Here is an 18,217-nt window from a genome sequence, read left to right as displayed (position 1 = left end):
CCAGACTAATCGTCTTGTTGAGAGGTTAAACTCTACACTCATGTCCATGCTACAGACATTTGCAGACCAGTTTAAGAGGGAATGGGACAAATATTTGCCACATCTGTTGTTTGCTTACAGAGAGGTTCCCCAGGAATTCACATGTTTTTCACCCTTTGAGTTCTTGTATGGGCATAGGGTGAGGGGGTCTCTAGATTTAATTTGAGATGAGTGGGAGCGTGAGTGTGAATCTCAAGAAGAGTCTGTTGTGGCATATGTCCTAAACCTCAGGACAAGGTTCAGGGAACTCATGGGCTTGGCCCAGGAGAACCTGGCAGAAGCCCAACAACAGAAAAAGGTCTGGTATGACAGGAATGCTTGAGCTAGAGAGTATGCTGTATGGCAGCAGGTAATGGTTCTCATTCCTGTCAGACATAACAAGCTGCAGGCAGCCTGGGAGGGACTCTACAAGGTGGTAAGGAAGGTCAGTGATTTTAACTACATGGGGGAACCGCTAGGCAGGAGGCAGGGACACAAATTGTACCATGTTAACATGATGAAACCTTACCATGATAGGGAGGCCCTTGTGCTGAGTTTTTGCAGTGGATTGCAGGAGGAGTCTGAGGGAGATCTTGTGGCTGATCTCTTCAGTGAGGCTCAGACTGACACCTCAGAGAAGGGGTAGCAATGTCCCAGCAGGTATCTCCTACCCAAGTTTGAGAAATCTGAGCAGTGTTACAGGAGTTTGGGGACATGTTTACTAGGAAACCAGGGTGCACCCACCTGGTGCAGCACTAGGTGGATACAGACATTAAAGGCCTATTAGGCAGGCCTCTTAAAGGGTGCCTGAGAGATTCAAACATACTCTGAGGGAGGAGATACAGAAAATGTTGGAACTAGGGGTAATTCAGGAGTCCAACTGTCCCTGGACATCCCCAGTGGTGCTGGTGCCAAAGAAGGATGGCAGCACCAGGTTCTGTGTGGACTACAGGAAATTAAATACTCACACAGAGTCAGATGCTCACCCCATGCCTAGGACAGATGAAGCCCTAGGGCAGCTTGGTGTGGCTAAGTATCATACCACCATTGATCTTACCAAGGGTTACTGGCAGGTGCCCTTGACTCCCAGTGCTAGAGAGAGATTAGCCTTTGTGACTCCTTTTGGCATGTATGAGTTTGCAAAGATACCTTTTGGGATAAAAAATGCCCCAGCAACTTTCCATAGGCTGGTAGATCATATCCTAGCAGGAGTAGTAGGATTTGCCCTTGCTTACCTAGAAGATATTGCCATCTACAGCCATTTCTGGCAAGAGCACCTTCAGCATGTCAGGGAGGTGCAAGGCAGACTACAGAGGGCAGGGTTGACCATTAAGCTCAGCAAATGTCAGGTGGGTATGGCAGAGGTCTCCTACCTGGGACATAGAGTGGAGAGTGATAAGATCAGGCCAGAACCTGCCAAAGTGGAAGCCATTCAGGCATGGCCTGCAGCTGTTACCAAAAAGCAGGTGTGGGCATTTTTAGGGACAACAGGGTACTACAGAAAGTTCTTCCCTAGTTATAGTACCATAGCTGCTCCCCTCACAGATCTGACAAGGAAAAACAGGTCAGATAAGGTAGTGTGGCCCACAGCATGTGAGCAGGCATTCCAGACACTTAAAGAAGCTTTGGGAGGATCCCCTGTGTTAGCCAGTCCAGATTACAGCAAAGAAATTGTTGTGCAGGTAGATGTTTCAAACCATGGGGTGGAGGCTGTACTCAGCCGAGGGAGAAGAGTACCCAGTGGTTTATCTCAGTCATAGGCTCCAACCCAGGGAAAAATGCTATGCAGCTGTAGAAAAAGAAATGTCTAGTCATAGTGTGGGCACTGCAGAAATGTCAGCCTTATCTGTATGGAAGGAAATTCACTGTAGTTACAGATCACAATCCCCTAACATGGTTACATCGAGCCAGCCAGCAAAATGCCAAGTTGCTAAGATGGAGCCTAGGGTTGCAAGCATATGATATGTCAGTGCATCACTGTAGTGGGGTTAGCAACTCCAACACAGATGGGTTCTCAAGACAGGGAATGGGGTAAGGTATACCCAGATAGACTCAACCTTCTCAAGCAATCTTTCTCAAAGGACACTTGAAAAACTAGCTTGAGTTCTCAGGGGGAGATAAATGTGAAAAACTGATGGTCTGCCAGCCCAGCCAGATAGAATTTTGTAAATAATTCTATGTCATTGTGAATATTAATGTGATTCACAGGCTTTTTTCACAAATGTAAGAAAACTGTGTTATATGTTAAGCTTAAAAAATGTAACCACAGTGCACCCTGCTGGAAGAAAGCTGATAAGTAAAGCATTTTTACAACTGTGTGTGATCTCAAGCTTGGAGACAGGATGTCAGGCCAGGAAATTATTTCTATTGTCCTAAGACAGAGATAATTACTAGGTTTCACATGTAAAGTGTCTTTTATTACTCTGGCTTCCTGGCAGGTGCAGATTACAAAAAGAAATGTTAAAAGTTTAAGTTCTGTGAGCCTGGGAAACTTAAGTAGAAGTGTCAAGAATGATGTAATCTGAAATGACTCAGCAGTAATGTGTATTATCAATTTAAAACTTTCTCAGAGAGAAAGATTTATCATTTGGTATTTTGTTCTGAAGCTGACAACTCACCAGCACTTTATGTTGTAAGTAGAATTTAGAACATAGTTTCTCTTAGAGACAGATAGGAATATAGCCAGATTAGTCTAGCTGTTTTCTACATTTCTTTCAGACTATCCTACAATATTGTTTTAAAGTATTTTCCTATGATTTCTGAACTCTCTAATGTCACTGTGTTGAATTAATAAGTATTGTCTTGTGTTTGTATTATTTATTATTAAATATTATTAAACCTTTCAACTGTGGCTGTTTTGTGTAGAGATAATTTAAGCTCTTAAAGTACTTGCATGTATTTGGTGATACTGTATAAACCACTCCAATAGCCTTAGCCCTAGTTTACAGTTACTATTTAGATAACAGTAATAACACACAGTGCAACTGGTCACCCTTTGGGAAGGGTCTTATAGTAGTTGATAAGTAGTGGTTAGTGGCAGTGATTTCTACCTTATAATCTGGGCAGGAGGGGGCATAGTTGGAGAACCTGTGCCAACCTTCCCCAAGAGTGTCTGTGTGCTTGTATATAATTTTTTTTTCAAAAAACTTTTTATTTAATTATTAATATATGCATATTTACAATACAACAAGAACACAATAACCAAAATGAACATTGGATATAAGAGCATGGGAGTTCAAGTATAAATGCAAGACTATAACAATGTAAATGCAAGAGCTCCAAAGAGGACAACTATAACATAACTATATACAAAGTATGAATATGTTAAACCAGAGGCAACAAAGTATATAAGCCTGTATATAAAGGAGAATGCATGTAAATGTAAGGGAGATAGAGCTAGGTTAATAAAACTATAAAAAAAAAAATGACAGAGATTATTAAACACTATCCAAGATGTGTAATACCTTTTCTAAGACTTCATTGTTAAGAGCTAACTTCTTTGGACTCTTCACCAGTAATTTCTGAGCTGAAATATAAGAGTAGGCTAAGGTTCTAAAGTTACTCCAATTTAGTTTGGTGCGGTCTAACTAATTTTTAGTAATATAAAACTTAATGAGTGAACAAATATAAACTAACACATGTGTATCAAATTTTGATAGATGAATAATAGGAATATGAAGAATCGCTAATTCCCAGGATAGTGTGGATTTTTGGTATCCCATTTTTTGTAATCTGATTTTAAGGGAGGTCCAAAGTTTATGTGAGTGCTGACAGGACCACAAAATATGTAAGAGATCAGCATTCAAAGAAGAACAGCAAGAACATGAGGAGGGAATTCTGGAGTCAAACCTGTTAAGTTTGGAAGGAGTATGATATGCATTATTAAATATCATTAACTGGGTATAAAAAAGCTTCTTGAATGGGAAATAGTCTAAAGTATCCTTGATGGCTGAAAGTTTCTGAGTTAAAGACAAATGGACATTCTGTTTATCCCAATAATCAGAAAATAGACAAGTATTATTATGTATTATCTGATTAACCAGATTATAAGATTTAGATAACATCTTCTGTGGTAATGTTAGAGCTTGTATAACAGTGGTAAGATTTGTAAAATCATTTATACTTACTTTAATGTGAGCAAATTTCACAATGATGCTATCTCTCAATTGACGTAGTATAGTAATGTAATTAATATTTGCTTTCAGCTTTATGCGTAGGTTAGTGAGAGATAAATCGTTATATTGTAGCAAGTCCCACACAGTGAAACTTTGAATAAGTGGAAATTTAGAAAGATTAAAAGGTACATTATTAAACTGGATATTAGGATTTAAGTGTAAAGGTTGTGTTAGTTGAAAAATGCTATCTAGATTAATGAGTTTTATTAATTCTTGAAAATAATTGATCTTTTGTTTTAAGGGTTTGGAAATTTTCAGAATGTTAGCAGCTTCCTTAGAAAGGAAAGGAAGAGCAATCGGGTTAATATTTTTACTTGAAATGTATTGATGCCATAATTTGGTCCAAATGGGATACTGCCTATACCTATCAGTTTTCAAGTTCACAATGGTGAGTAGTTTGTTAGCTGAAATAATTAAATAATACATGTAAAAGTTCAGAAGACCTAGGCCTCCTTTATTTTTAGGACACGTTAATTTAAGATATGATATTCTGACTGACTTAGGAGACCAGATAAATCTAGCTAATTCCTTATTGACTTTTGTAAAGAAAGATTTAGGAATAATCTGGTCTATGGCATTAAATTGAAATAGGAGTCTAGGGAGTATATTCATTTTGACTATCGCTGCTTTGGATAGGAGTGATATATTAAGTAATTCCCATCTATGTAAATCTAAAACTATTAATGACCATACTCTGTGAATATTATTTTGAAATGTAGAAAGACCATTATGCTCAATTTGAGTACCTAGGTATTTAATTGCATAGGTGAAAGAAAAAGGGGAATCTAAAAATATGTGAGGTTTATGGGCAGATGGATTTATAGGAAAGATGAAAGTTTTATGAGAATTCACCTGATAATCAGAGGCCTGTGAAAATTTATTAATAATATTGATTATTTTCACAAGGTCTGTACTAGGTGTTTGGAGGTATATCACCAAGTCATCCGCAAATGCAGAAAAGGGCACCTCAGTATTTAACACTTTGGGAATCTTGTGAAAAGTGTTTTGTGTTATATATAATAACATTGGCTCTAAGTATAGATTAAAAAGAAAAGGAGATAATGGGCATCCCTGTCTCGTACCATTAGTGATTTTTATAATCTTAGAGGCATTTCTATTGATATGAAGAAAGGTGGAAGAATCCTTATATAAAACTTTAATAAAATCAATAAAAGTATTAGGTATATTAAAGCAAGACATAGTACGAAAAAGAAAGTCCCAATTTACTCTGTCAAAAGCTTTCAAGCCAAGGATCAGTGCATATATAGGATTTCTATCTTTTTTGCGAAGTGTATAAAGGCATCTAGAGATAAAGTATTGTCCCATACATGCCTGTGGGACATAAAGCCTGATTGATCTGGGGAAATTAATGATGTTAGAACTTTTTTCAATATCTCAGCTAATAATGAGGCTAAAATTTTAATGTCAATATTAATTAAGGAGATAGGTCTATAATTATTAGGATCTGTTTTGTCTTTATTATTTTTAGAATTAATATGGTTTTGAGACATTCCAATGTAAATCTGATATACCATTTATTTTTATGTAGTTAAAAACTTTAAGAAGAAAAGGTACAAGAATTGACTTGTGAGTCTTATAAAATTCTGGTGTAAATCCATCCGGACCTGGGGATTTATTAGTTTTAATCTTGTCAATGGCTTCTGAAATTTCTTGAGATCTCAAAGGGGCCAATAGTGTTTTCTTTTGTTGATCATTCAGTAGTGGGAATTTAATGGAAGATATAAAACTTTCAATATGCTGTGTAGTCATAGGGTCAGGCTCTTTAGAGTATACATCTGAAAACAAGGTAGTGAAAAGATGCATAATTTCTAAGTCCATATTATATATCTTGTTGTTATAGTGTATGGGTGCTATTCTAGGTAAGGACTGATTATTTTTAATTATTCTGGCGAGAACTTTAGAGGGGACTTGAGCCCATTCAGAATAAGTAGCTAAGAGCCTTTGTTCTATTATAGAGAGATTATGTTGGTGTAGTAGTAAAAGTTCTTTTTGGAATTCACAAATTTGTAGATATATAGAAGAATCAGGATTCAATCTGTGCTGGTTTTCTAAAGTTTGGATTTTTAGTTTTAACGAGGATTCTTTATTTCTATACTGTTTTTTAAGATAAGAAGCCTTGCTAATTAACTCTCCTCTAAGGTTTGCCTTACAAGCAGCCCATTGAACATCATATGGAATGTCTGATGTATAAAGATTGGAAAACGTTTCTTGTATAATCTCAGTGATTATAACATGGATATTCTTATTCAAGAGAAGGTTGTTGTTAAATGTCCATCTATTTTGTGTATATATGTGTGGCCTCGTTATATCAAAGCTAATCTTAAGTGATATCCTTGAATGATCAGATAAAAATCTAGGCTCCATGAAGTATTCAATTTTTTGATGCATAAGAAAAACAGAAACAAGAAAAAAATCTAGTCTTGACCATGCATTATAACATTTAGAATAATATGTATATCTATCTTTCCTGTCAGTATGTACATTGATGGTAATGGGATCTATAAGATTGAGGTCTAACATTAATTCTTCTAGGGCAATAGATGCTTGGTGATTATATTAAATTGATCTACTAGTACGATCAATATCAGGATTAATAACGGCATTCCAATCCCCACCCATAATAATATAATGATCCTTGAAAGATGAAAGAATATTACATATCTGAATAAAGAAAATATGTTGGTGGTCACAAGGACTATATAAATTAAAAAACAAGAGTGGTTTATCAATGTTAGAAAAATAAGAAGAGAAATAACACCATCTACCATCTGCGTCATAATTTATGTTTGTAATATTACCTAGGAAATTGTTTTTGACTAAAATTGCCACACCTCTTGAATTAGAGCAATCCCTGGCTGCAATTATCATTTTAACCCATTTCTTATTGTTTTCTTTTTTCCAGTCATCTCTATGCATGTGTGTTTCCTGCAGAAAACAAATACTGGCCTGAGATTTGAACACTAAATGAAACAGTAGTGATCTCTTAGTTTTGTTCTGTAACCCTCTGACATTCCAAGAATCAATATATAAAGACATTACATTAGTTGCTTTAAGTCTATGTATCTACTTAAGTGTTTACACAGTAAAATCTTAAATACTTTACTTAGTAAAATCCCAAAAGAATAGAAAATATTGAACCTAGTCTCACTGTATAAATTATATTGTATGTTACTGCCTCTCAAAAGTTCCAAAATCAAAACCAGTTCCCTCCATACTAACCCGGTGCCTACCCACCCGTCTACAACAAAAGAAGGAACATATGAATCATCACAAATAATAAAGTTAACTTTGGTTAACATAATAGAAATCATAACTGAAATAGTTCTATAAAGAGTCCTGAAAAGGACTATTATATCTTTAGACATAACTATACATATAAATGAAACACAAACCACCCAAAAGATCAACGCTCCTGCCTGGAACAATAGAAATAAAGTCAAAAAAATATATTTCATGCAGGTGCGAGATGGCCACAACTTCTTCCGTCGTACTGGAATCTTCCACACAAAATGTATCCAAACTTCACTGTTCTCAAAGCAAACGCAACCAATGTAATTGAGCAAATAATTTATTCGTGCACAGTGAGCGCTTTCACCCGAAGGCTTTTTCAAACTATTACACTCATCATCATCCACATTAAATTTAAATAGGACAATAAAAACATACTATTGGTTGTCATAAGTTCATCTAATTTACATACCAAATTAGTTAAAAGCAATTCAAGCGCTCGGACTTAAAATGTATATTAAAAATTTTCTTCATATATAACACACAAACAATAAAACCGTAAACCTAACCACATAAATCATAAAAACTAATACAACGTAGCACTCAAATAAACCCTTAGTAATCATATGCTAAACCAAGTCATTCTTCCATACACTTCACATTCTACTTCCTACAAACACATCTAAACTTACTCCTAAATTACAGCACCTATAGCATAAATCACAGCAGCTTTCTAAATAGGTGTACTCTAAAAGTTATAAACCAGTCTGCACATATGCCAAAGTATAAAGCATAGTTCCAAAGGCATAAAATATATTGTGAGCACATACACATCTTTGTGCTAGAGGACAGCCCTAAGGTTACAAGAGTAACTTACTCCTACACTAGTGGGGATGAATATTACCTATAATATATAAGATATGAAACCTACAAGCCCATCCTAATGGAGACAGCTATAAACACAATAGTCCAAGACAGTACTATTTGTATACAAATAAAGCTGTCATGCCTGTCATTCAAGGCTTCATCAACCTTTTCTTCCTTAAAATAGGCTTCAGCTGTACTTTATCATTCAAACCAGGATACATATCAGATCTCATCCGTATTATCCATTTCAACTCACATTCCAATAAGTAATTATCAATATCCCCCCCTCTAACACTAGGCTCTGCAATATATAACACGCAGAAACTAAAGTAATGTCCAGGTCCAGCATTTCTGATATGTTTGGCTAAAGCATTATTCATGGAGCCTAGGCGTATGTGATAAACATGATCTCTCACACGTTCTCTAAGTTGTCTAGACGTTTTCCCTATATAGAAAGCATCACAACACGTGCATCTGGCTAAATAGACTACATACATACTTTTACAGCATGTTCTTGTCTTAAGTTTGTACTCGAAATGAGTAACAGGGTGAATAAACTCCATTCTAGTATCTATAAACCTACACTGATTGCATTCATTACACGGGCGTGTGTTATAAACATCCCCTACATTTCCTGTATCATGTAAAGGTGACCTATAGCACAATTTTCGTTTAAGGTTTGGTTTATTTTTATAAACAAAATTAGGATCTAACCCTACTAGCATGCTAATTTCTTGATCTAAACTAAGGATGTCCCAATGCTTGGCTATTATATCCTTCACATTCTTGACGTCCTTAGTGAAGTACAACGGAAATCTAACATCATTCCTACCCTCCTTTTCTTCATTATAATTCATCTCAGTCCAATCTGAGAAGTATGGACTTGCTTGGGTGTTTCTCAAATCCTGGACTGTTCTAATCTTCTTATTTAGGTCTACCTCACCATAACCTCTTTCCAAGAACCTACTAGTTAAATTTTCAACCTCTTCTGTATACCCTGAGGTTGTGGGATTGAGCCTAGAGGCTCTCATCATCTGCCCCTTCATGATATTGTCGAAGACAAACCTCGGGTGCATGCTGCTGCGGTGCAACAACGAATTCCTAAAGCATGGTTTTCTATGGATACCAGTATTCAACAGTCCATTCTGTAATCTGCGAATACTGACATCCAAGAAAGAAATATTTTCCTCAGAATAGTTGTGTGAAATTAAGAAAACTTGTCATGGAGTTCATCTCTCTAACAAAAACAAGTAGGGACTCTTCAGACCCCCTCCAAATAAGGAAGAGGTCATCAACAAACCTTCGATAAAACCCAACATTGCTCTTAAAAGCTGCATTCGGCAAAAGCAGTTCAGTTTCCCAGTCAGACATTACCAGGTTGGCGTAGCTATTGGCACAAGATGTGCCCATAGCTACGCCATCCTTCTGAATGTAAGCCTCTTCACCATACAAAAACACATTATTCTGGAGGACTATTTCCAGAAAAAATGTAATGAGATCTATAGTCCTAACATCAATCTCTGTCCTACTACTCAAATACCTATGCAACCTTTGGACGCCCTCCTCATTCGGAATCATTGTAAAGAGGCTAACAACATCCAACGTGACTAGAATAAAATGTTGGTGGATGTCCAGTCCCTTGACATACTCATATAAATCTAATAAGAACTGTTTACTATCCTTTAACGTGAAATAATTCTCATCCACAACAGGTCTGAGATAATGTTCCAGAAAAATGGAGAAGGGTTCGGTCACCCAGCCTTGACTCGCCACTATCGGACGCATAGGTGGCTTCACTAATGATTTGTGGACCTTCGGCAAGCCCTGTATTATAGGGATTAGTGGTTTGTTAACTTTCAGATATCCAAATAATGTATTTGATATCAGACCACTCTTAAGCAAATCATCCAGGACATCATAAATTCAAAATACCTTCAATTCTACTTCTTCCATCCCTATCTTCTGATAGAAAGTCCCATCACTGAGTAACTCCTCCATACTCCCATCATACTCCAGTCTATTCATTACCACCACAGGTCCTCCCTTGTCTGAAGGTCTAATAACCAAAGAATGATCATTACACAGCGTCATCAGAGCTTGCCTTTGCAGAAAGGTCAAGTTCTGTTTCGATCTATGTCTCCTATTACATTTTATATCATTGTAATACCCATGTAATTCATTCTCAACTAGTTTAGAGTAAGTATCTAGGAGTGGGTGCAACACTGGCATATAGACACTATTGGGCCGAAACAACTCTCTTTCTCCTTCTCCTAAGTCATAATCATAACTCCCAAAATCCAATCGTAATTGCACTTTCCTAAGAAACAGCTTAACATCTATGACTGAATCTGTAACATTACTATCACATGTCGGGATGAAACTAAGTCCTTTATTAAGGACCTCCTCTTCATATTTACTAAGTACTCTATCAGATAGATTTATTATTAATGATTCTGTACCTTTTCCCACATTTTCTTTAAAGTATGTCCTGCTGGTTCCTCCCCTGAGCCTTTTCGTTTGTACCTCCCCCGGCTCCGAGACCGCTGTCTCCCTGGGAACCATGAGGCTGAGATCGGGAAAGGGGCCTGACACGTAGTACTATTTTTGTCCCCACAGGTACTCGGTAAATTAGTAATCACAACCTTTCTCCTTACAGAGCCACTTTCAATGGCGGAATTTCCGTCATTCACTACACTAGGATTGTTCGCTTCCTGTAGTTGGGTCGTAACTATTCCTCCTACATCATCTATTCTAACTGTCGTACTAGCAATATCACCTGTAACTATTGTGTTTGATCTATTCCCTCCACTACTACCCGACGTAGGATCGGTGTCCATCACTAAATGCAGTTCAGTTACGGATTCACTTACGGGGGTCCTATTGTTATCCCTATAATTACGTGTTACATTCACATCTTGGTTAATAACAGAACTATCAACATTAACATTGTTAAAACGCGGCCATGTAAAGACATGGCCGTTTCGAAAATCCTTAATGTCTCTTAATAATTTAGTCCTTTTCTGTTCCAGGAGTCTCTTTTCAAAGATGTGAACATTATCCAATAATCTATCAAGTTTAGTCTCAACCTTATTCAACTCATACTTTGACATGATTTCATCAAACAGTTCATTCACTTTTTCACGAAGAGCCTCCTCCTCTGGCATATGAAAACTATTCAACAGTCTCATGTAATCATAACTCAAAGTCAGGTTCAATTGCTGCCATTTCAAAAGTAATTCTGGTTCTGAATTACCTGATGTAGGCATCTTTAGGACTCGAAGTCCTCGAGGAACAACTCGTTTGGCTATAACCTGGTAATGTCTGACTGGGAAACTGAACTGCTTTTGCCGAATGCAGCTTTTAAGAGCAATGTTGGGTTTTATCGAAGGTTTGTTGATGACCTCTTCCTTATTTGGAGGGGGTCTGAAGAGTCCCTACTTGTTTTTGTTAGAGAGATGAACTCCATGACAAGTTTTCTTAAATTCACACTTAACTATTCTGAGGAAAATATTTCTTTCTTGGATGTCAGTATTCGCAGATTACAGAATGGACTGTTGAATACTGGTATCCATAGAAAACCATGCTTTAGGAATTCGTTGTTGCACCGCAGCAGCATGCACCCGAGGTTTGTCTTCGACAATATCATGAAGGGGCAGATGATGAGAGCCTCTAGGCTCAATCCCACAACCTCAGGGTATACAGAAGAGGTTGAAAATTTAACTAGTAGGTTCTTGGAAAGAGGTTATGGTGAGGTAGACCTAAATAAGAAGATTAGAACAGTCCAGGATTTGAGAAACACCCAAGCACGTCCATACTTCTCAGATTGGACTGAGATGAATTATAATGAAGAAAAGGAGGGTAGGAATGATGTTAGATTTCCGTTGTACTTCACTAGGGACGTCAAGAATGTGAAGGATATAATAGCCAAGCATTGGGACATCCTTAGTTTAGATCAAGAAATTAGCATGCTAGTAGGGTTAGATCCTAATTTTGTTTATAAAAATAAACCAAACCTTAAATGAAAATTGTGCTATAGGTCACCTTTACATGATACAGGAAATGTAGGGGATGTTTATAACACACCGTGTAATGAATGCAATCAGTGTAGGTTTATAGATACTAGAATGGAGTTTATTCACCCTGTTACTCATTTCGAGTACAAACTTAAGACAAGAACATGCTGTAAAAGTATGTATGTAGTCTATTTAGCCAGATGCACGTGTTGTGATGCTTTCTATATAGGGAAAACGTCTAGACAACTTAGAGAACGTGTGAGATCATGTTTATCACATACGCCTAGGCTCCATGAATAATGCTTTAGCCAAACATATCAGAAATGCTGGACCTGGACATTACTTTAGTTTCTGCGTGTTATATATTGCAGAGCCTAGTGTTAGAGGGGATATTGATAATTACTTATTGGAATGTGAGTTGAAATGGATAATACGGATGAGATCTGATATGTATCCTGGTTTGAATGATAAAGTACAGCTGAAGCCTATTTTAAGGAAGAAAAGGTTGATGAAGCCTTGAATGACAGGCATGACAGCTTTATTTGTATACAAATAGTACTGTCTTGGACTATTGTGTTTATAGCTGTCTCCATTAGGATGGGCTTGTAGGTTTCATATCTTATATATTATAGGTAATATTCATCCCCACTAGTGTAGGAGTAAGTTACTCTTGTAACCTTAGGGCTGTCCTCTAGCACAAAGATGTGTATGTGCTCACAATATATTTTATGCCTTTGGAACTATGCTTTATACTTTGGCATATGTGCAGACTGGTTTATAACTTTTAGAGTACACCTATTTAGAAAGCTGCTGTGATTTATGCTATAGGTGCTGTAATTTAGGAGTAAGTTTAGATGTGTTTGTAGGAAGTAGAATGTGAAGCGTATGGAAGAATGACTTGGTTTAGCATATGATTACTAAGGGTTTATTTGAGTGCTACGTTGTATTAGTTTTTATGATTTATGTGGTTAGGTTTACGGTTTTATTGTTTGTGTGTTATATATGAAGAAAATTTTTAATATACATTTTAAGTCCGAGCGCTTGAATTGCTTTTAACTAATTTGGTATGTAAATTAGATGAACTTATGACAACCAATAGTATGTTTTTATTGTCCTATTTAAATTTAATGTGGATGATGATGAGTGTAATAGTTTGAAAAAGCCTTCGGGTGAAAGCGCTCACTGTGCACGAATAAATTATTTGCTCAATTACATTGGTTGCGTTTGCTTTGAGAACAGTGAAGTTTGGATACATTTTGTGTGGAAGATTCCAGTACGACGGAAGAAGTTGTGGCCATCTCGCACCTGCATGAAATATATTTTTTTGACTTTATAACTATACATATATACAAAAACATGGAAAACAAAATGTCCGTCATAGTAAAACTTCACCACACCAACTCTCCTTCTCACTGTAGTGTTTAAAATAAAATTAAATGTATTGACAAGTTTGTGGTATCCGCTATATGTAATGTGTATATGATAGGTGTTGATAGTGATATGAACCTATTTGTGACTCTGGGATATTAGACTCAACTTTTATTAGTACCCATTTATCACCTGTTTATGTAGCTGTCATACTACATATATAAATATAAATGACGACTGTTTATATGACTTAAGAAGTGTTTAAGTAAGACAATTCTACACACAATCTTATTATTCCCTAAATATCATATTTCATTCGCTTACAAGCTTCACAAATTCTTGCATTCATTTTCCAATTATCCATGTAATCTAATGCAGAAATGCAGGGCAACTAGAAGTCATCCTAGCACTCATTGGGTGCAAGATGGAGAAAATAAAATCAGGATAGGATGCTAATCCATAACATGGTGCACATATGTACTTGTGTACTTGCAGGCAACATGATGAATTTCCAATTCACCTACAACAGTATTTTAGGACTGGAAAGGAAACTATGGTATCCAATCACCCCCCACATACACATATGTAGGGAGGACATGAGGATTTTGTTGAGAATCAAAGTGGAGAATAAAATGCCGTGAGATAGTGAAGCTATCTGCTTTGATACCGTACATACTGTACAAACACATACCTCACAACTAACATTGAAAGTTATTCCTGCAACACTGTTTTTGCATAAACAGACACAAACTATGCAATATTCTACTAAGTATAATTGAACAAAGTTAATGTAGCTGATGAAAGTCAAATTAAAAGCAACATTCTAACATAGAGGAAAGGAAAAAGCAATGTGTAAATGGAATATAAATGGTTCTTAGCAACTTTTCTCTTTTGAAAGCTAAACCTTGAGTGTGTCTTAATGTTCGTGTTAGGCACGACAGGCACGTCAAACCGAAGGTTTACCGGAATATAGAAAAAAGTGCTCTGCATGACTGAAGAGGCAACGTCATCTCTATGGGTCTCAGCGACGATCACAGAAGAAACCAATTGTGGCATTCCAATATACAAAATGAAACTAAAGGGTAAGCAGGATTACAATACAGAGAAAAGTCTCATCCAGCTACCATGTAAGTCGAAGACAATAAGCTATATACGCAGCTGCAGTCTATGTTAGGTGAGCGTGCCTTCATAAAGATAGATCGATGTGATACAGTCACTACAATTGTCATCAAACAAAAGTTCCTATTGGCATAAAGCACTAGTTTTAAATGTAGAATGGATGCAAAACATGAAAGATAGCTAGCCAAGATTGTCATCTCAACACAGTTTAGTACTTCACAATTCAGAGTAAAAGCGGCATAACAAATGCACAACATATGAATAAAACTAGATTAGCACAATGACTTATAAGCCACCAGAGATTGGCCAGTTCTTGTTAAGCTTCTCATGTTGTGGTGGGCACTAATTTAAAAAGCTTTAGAAAAGCTTGTGCTTCTTGCACAGTATTCGCTGACTGTCTCTTGTCTTTATAAGTAAATGTTAATGCATTTGGGTATCGCATCTGAAATTTTATACCACGTTTGATTAGGTCAGCACAGTAAGGAGACAGCTTCTGTCTGTTTAACTTAATTTGATGAGGTAAATCCTGTGAGAAAGTGAGTTTGTGATTATTCCATACAAACTGTCTGTGTTTACAAGCTGTAACCAAAATCTTCTGGGCATCTTGAAAGTTCAAAATCTTGGTGTAGATCAGTCGGGGTACAGTGGTTACTTGATGAGAACGTATGGCTCTGTGTGCTCTTTCTACTACTAGGTTTTCAGAGTCGCTGTCTATAGTGAGAAGTGCTGAAAAAATCTGTTTTGTGATTTTAAGTAAATCTTGGTTATCGTATGATTCTGGCAAACCTCTTATTAATATATTGTTGCGACGGCTTCTCGCTTCCAAGTCCAGGAGTTTATCTTGTATTTCAGTAAGCAGTGAATCTTTAGCATACAAGTCTTTATTTATTGAATCTATTTGGATTTCCATAGTATGATTTTTACCTTCAAGTGTGTCCATCCTATCTGTTATTTGTTTTAATGTTTTGCCAAAGTCTGTAAGCTGAGTAGAAAAACCTTGTATGGATGAATGAATTGGTTGTAAAGCCATGTTTAAGTCTTCCATATGGAAATTTGAGTCAGTTTTTTCTTTAGCATTTGTTTTTGAAGTGTCACTTACTTGTTTATTGGTTCTGAGTCTTTTAGAACTTGTATCTTTCTCCGGAGATGATAATGATAATGAAGAGAATTTGGCCTTGGTAGTTTGTGTTTCCATGGTGTCAGAGTTTCCAGCCATGCCTTAGATGAGAGTACTCCAGTAGGATACAGTCAAAGCTATAAACCCCTTGGATGCACGTGGCCCAGGCTACACAGGCTGAGAAAAGTTAAATTTTTTCCACAAAAGAGATTTGACTGGATTTTTTTGATAGAAGAACAATCTTTTCTTAATGACCAGATACACAGTTATTTACTAGACCAAATCCTGTGAGAACACCACACTGAAACTTGTTTAAATTGTCGGTATTTAGCTGATTTGTGAGGAGCTTCGTGTGAAAGGTGTCAACTAGATGACCACCATCTTGGAATCCCCATGTTTGTATATAATTCATATCTCAAAGTTTGTGTGTGTCAGCTACTTGGGCAGGGACATGAAACACTAGTTGGACAGAGAGGGTGCTGGAGGTTTTGGCTTGACCACTCGGCTGAGATCTGTACCCTATAGCTGTGCTAGTGGGGAGTCTTACTGGGGATCTGGAGAGAAAGGGAGAAACCATCCCCAGACTGACTGTGATCTCTGTGTGCTGTTTATTGAAATTGTACTTTACTGTGTGTGTACTTGTTATCCTTCCTTATGTGCACACCCCTCACTGGTGCTAGTGATGAGGATTGAAGCTCCTTGATTACTGGGCTAGTGCATGGGCGTCACATCAAGTTTTACCCCTGTTGATGTGCAGTGATCATGGGTTTATAAAGTTTAATTTGTTGCTAGATAATTCTGCCAAACTGAAATCTAAACCAATGTACAGAAAATGAATATCAGATGATATGGTAGCAAAACAGTCAGTATGTAAAACTAATTGGATTGATGTGTTCAGTGGAAAAACTGCAGAAGGAATGTGCAAAATTTTGAAAGAGAAATTGTTTGAATGCAAAAAGTAAAAAAAATTTTAACAACAGGATGAGGCACACAATGTCAGGAGGATATATTTCCATAAGAACAAGATACTTGATTAAGGTGAGAGACAAAAAAATATAAGAAATGGAAATAGGTTGAACTACAACTTTGAAAGTTGAAATAAACATGCTGGGCAAATAAATTAAACACAGTAAAGCTAATTGGATTGATGTGTTCAGTGGAAAAACTGCAGAAGGAATGTGCAAAGTTTTGAAAGAGAAATTGTTTGAATGCAAAAAGTAAAAAAAATGTTTAACAACAGGATGAGGCACACAATGTCAGGAGGATATATTTATATAAGAACAAGATACTTGATTAAGGAGAGAGACAAAAAATATAAGAAATGGAAAAGAGGTTGAACTATAACTTTGAAAATTGAAATAAACAAACTAGGCAAACAAATTATAGTGTGAGTCTAGATCAAGAAAAAATTGAAAAACAAAATAAATATATTGAGCATAATAGGAAACCATTTTATAGATACAGTATATAAAATGTGGAAGGAGTAAAGACACACCAATTGACAAACTATGTGTAGATTCTAAAATTTATTCTTAGACACAACAGATTATTGAAACTATAATCTTATGTAAAATAGTTTGACATCCAGGTAATCCCAGATACTGGAATCAAATTAGATTATATTGAAGAAGAGCAATACAAAGTGGATCCAAACAAAGCACATTGAGGAGGTCGAATTAGTAATAATGACCTGAGAACACTTCAGCAAGAACTTACAGTACCATTATATCTGTTATTTACTAGGTCATAAAAATATGGGGAGATTCCTCAGGATTGGAGACTTATACTTTTTGAACCTGTCTTCAAGGGATAGGGGAGTAGGACAAATGCAAAGTTATACAGAACCTTAAGTCTACTTTCTTTTTGTGGAAATGTAATGGAGAAGGTAATACTGGATAAGTTATTATAAGAATTTGAAAGTTTTGGACTTTAAACCATATATCAGCATCCCTATGTTGAAAACAGATCTGTTACCACCTGTAACATGATGTTGAATGACAAAATAATTTGTTTGTGTATTTCGGCTTTTCCCGGTTAGGGGTCGCCACAGCGGAACTCCCGTCCGCTAATGATTGGCAGTAGATTTTTATGTATTGGCTTGCCGGGCCTAACGCACAACCTTCAATGAAGGAATGACCATTCACGCATGTCGCCACACAGAAGACGCTCTAACTGAGAATCGAACGGGCAACGTCTAACTGGGAGGTGACAATGCTACCGCAGCACCACCACAGCTATAAATGAAAAATTGTGCTGGGATGTAATTTATAGAGATTTAACTTCAGCATTTG

Source organism: Protopterus annectens, chromosome 3.part1, assembly GCF_019279795.1.
Source record: "Protopterus annectens isolate FY-2018-M chromosome 3.part1, PAN1.0, whole genome shotgun sequence".
NCBI lineage: Eukaryota > Metazoa > Chordata > Ceratodontiformes > Protopteridae > Protopterus > Protopterus annectens.
Note: the sequence above shows the minus strand (reverse complement) of the source record.